Consider the following 3,774-nt stretch of genomic DNA (forward strand, 5'->3'; position numbering starts at 1 on the left):
GTATCTCTGGGCCCTCTCGGTAATACTCATCACCTAAGCCTTGCAAGCATGTAACTAATGAGTTAGTTATGAGATGACGTATTACGGAACGAGTAAAGAGACTTGCCGGTAACGAGATTGAACTAGGTATTGGATACCGACGATCAAATCTCGGGCAAGTAACATACCGATGACAAAGGGAACAAAGTATGTTGTTATGCGGTTTGACCGGTAAAGATCTTCGTAGAATATGTAGGAACCAATATGGGCATCCATGTCCCACTATTGGTTATTGACCGAGAATGGTTTTAGGTCATGTCTACATAGTTCTCGAACCCGTAGGGTCCGCACGCTTAACGTTTCGATGACAGTTTTATTATGAGTTTATAAGTTTTGATCTACCGAAGTTTGTTCGGAGTCCCGGATGTGATCACGGATATGACGAGGAGTCTCGGAATGGTCGAGACATAAAGATTGATATATTGGAAGCCTATGTTTGGACATCGGAATGGTTCCGGGTGAAATCGGCATTTTACCGGAGTACCGGGAGGTTACCGGAACCCCCCCGGGGGATTAATGGGCCTACATGGGCCAAGAGGGAGAAGAGGAAGGAGCAAGGAGGGGGCCGCGTGCCCCTCCCCCTCCTAGTCCGAATAGGACAAGGGAAGGGGGGCGGCGGCCCCCCTTTCCTTCCCCTCCTCCTCCTCTTTCCCCCTTCTCTCCTACTCCAACTTGGAAAAGGGTAGTCCTACTCCCGGTGGGAGTAGGACTCCCCCCTTTGTGCGCCCCCTTAGGCCGGCGGCCTCCTCCCCCCTGGCTCCTTTATACGGGGGCAGGGGGCACCCCATAGACACACAAGTTGATCTATGGATCGTTCCTTAGCCGTGTGCGGTGCCCCCTTCCACCATATTCCACCTCGGTCATATCGTTGCGGAGTTTAGGCGAAGCCCTGCGCCGGTAGAACATCATCATCGTCACCACGCCGTCGTGCTGACGGAACTCATCTCCGGAGCTCGGCTGGATCGGAGGCCGGAGATCGTCATCGAGCTGAACGTGTGTTGAACTCGGAGGCTTCGTACGTTCGGTGCTTGGATCGATCGGATCGTGAAGACGTACGACTACATCAACCGCGTTGTGATAACGCTTCCGCTTACGGTCTACGAGGGTACGTGGACGAACACTCTCCTCTCTCGTTGCTATGCCATCACCATGATCTTGCGTGTGCGTAGGAATTTTTTCGAAATTACTACGTTCCCCAACACCAGGCCCATGAGTCCAAGCTTCCAACAACGAACTTTGGACAGTATCTTGTCAATATATTCCTCATAATCAACCATCTTCAGTCTAGAATCGGAAAGCGGCATTCCTAGGTACTTGCAAGGGAATTTTTTACAGACACCTATTGAGGCACCCATAATCAACGGCAAATTCAATCCCTCACAGCGGATGGGTGTGAAAGAACTCTTTTCAAAGTTTGTGTGTAAACCGGTCGCATTGCCAAAGAGTTGGAGCAGTTGCTTGATGGATGCAATTTCAGAAGGGTCCGGGTTGATGAAGATTACAGCATCATCGGCATACAACGAGGTGTGAAAAGGCATGCGAGATGACCCAATAGGCTTGAGCACCTTGGCTTCAACAGCGGCATTGATGAGGGCAGCAAGGCAGTCCATCACAATGACGAAAAGCAGCGGTGACATAGGGTTTCCCTGCCGAAGGCCGTGCTGATGGTGAATTGAGTCTGTGAGGGCGCCATTGACAAGCACGTTGGATGTGGCAGTAGACAACATGACAGAGATCCAGTCACGAAACTTGGTGCCGAACCCCTTGGCCTCTAGAACCTGCAGCAAGAACTCCCAAGAGACCGAATCGAAGGCCTTTTCAATATCCAGCTTCAACATCACCGCCGGTGTCTTTGATTGCTTGAACATCTTGGCGAGGCAATGAACATACTTGAAATTGTCATGAATTGTGCGGCCCTTAATGAAGGCACATTGGCAAGGTTGGACAAGGTCGTTCATCCAAGGATGATGCTTTGCCAATCTTGTTTAATTGCAAAACTATCATAAGGCCTTACCGCACTTGAGCGACCACTTCCTTGATTTCTTTTGTTCTCTTGTTAACCAATGTTCTTGGTTTTGGATTTCTGGTTGTTGAGGGCCCTTTGTTAGAATATAAAATCCTCTAGGATTAACATAAATAAGATCTTGATCTCACGAGTAGGATAAAATTAGAGTGCATCACCAGTTTGATAAAATTATACCCCGTTTCTTCTGGCAAAAGAAGGGGATTCAAAGTTACCATATGGTCAAACTAGGAGACCATCTGTTCTCCCAAGGAAGTTGGGGTCTCGGGGTGATTAACACCAAGGTCATGAACTGATGCCTTATCGTCAAATGAGCGTGGAAGCTCCTATAGGGCCAAGGGGTTTGTGACTGCAGAGTTTTAGGAGTAAGTACAAAAAATATTCTGATTTTATTTTGCACTAAATCAGAGGGAAAATAATAACTTTTTGTAACATCCATCACAATGCAAGTACAGAAATACCCTTCAAAAATTACTTTGAGATGCAGATATTTTATAAGGGGGTGTAGTAAGAAAAGATAAGCAACAACAGCAAACAACAAGAACGGCTCTTTATTATTAGCAACAAAAGGTCAGAAAACAAAGTGAATGACACGCCCGTGTGGTGACCAAGACAGATTTATGTACCCGAAGGGGGATAAGTTGATCAAGACATCATGGAATTCAGCATCTTTGTGACTGCGGACTAAGGTAGGAGCAACCCTGTTTGGGTGTCTACAGCCCCTGCATCTTTTGATCAGCCACCCATCTGGCAAACTCTGACGGAATTTCACAGCGCTCTGGTATGGAGTCAGATTTTTCAGCACTTTCGAGAAGTACTAATCTGAAAATCTGCTAAAAGCATCCCTGCCCACACCATCTACTTTGCTCTTTTAGCCTACAAAATAAATAGACGCTTTAAGAAGAAAACACGCCCCATAGCAAACAGGATAACATGTAATGCATTTTTGCATCTAGCTAGTATGAAATGTAGAGGGTGGGGCGGGGTGCAGAGAATATATAGAACAAAAACTTGTTCACTGGTGAGGAAGAGTCCTCCGAAGTGGCTGAAATTTCTTTTCAAATACTTCACGGACTGCATTCCTGCCTCAGAAAAAGCACAAAAGAACAAATGAAGGCACATGAATCGCAAAAGTAAAACAAAAAGTTCATTATGATGTAGTAATAATGAAGGGGGAGAACTGTCTGCTGAAGAAACCTGTTAGACTATGTATAGCTTCTGTACCTATGTACGTATATGGTACATATTGTAACACAACCATTATATATAATGAGATAAGCCACCCCTAGAGGGTTGTGCTGGTTCCCCAAAACTTATTGTCTTACATGGTATCACGCTAGGTTACGATCGCTTCCGCTTCTAAACCCTAATACCCGCACCGCCGCCGCAGCCGCCGCCGCCTTCACCGCCGCCGCCGCGCCACCGATCGCGCCGCCGCCATGTCGAGCGCCGCCACCACCGGTTCCACTGCTGCGGGCTTCCTCCCGGCCTCTCTTGCGGCTCTGCTCAACCTCCCGCTCAATGCCGTCTCTGTTCCGGCTCCGATCGGGACAAGGAGCATCGGCTCCGTCTTCTCCACGCCGCCGGCGCCCTCGCTTGGGCGTGACCTCGTGGTCCACACCGCGGCGCCGCCGTCCGCTGCGGACTCCGCAGGCGTCATCCCGCCGCTCCTGCCGCAAGCGGATCACACTGCCCCGCTGGCGGGGTTGGCG

This window comes from Triticum aestivum, chromosome 1B, assembly GCF_018294505.1.
Source record: "Triticum aestivum cultivar Chinese Spring chromosome 1B, IWGSC CS RefSeq v2.1, whole genome shotgun sequence".
Taxonomy (NCBI): Eukaryota; Viridiplantae; Streptophyta; class Magnoliopsida; order Poales; family Poaceae; genus Triticum; species Triticum aestivum.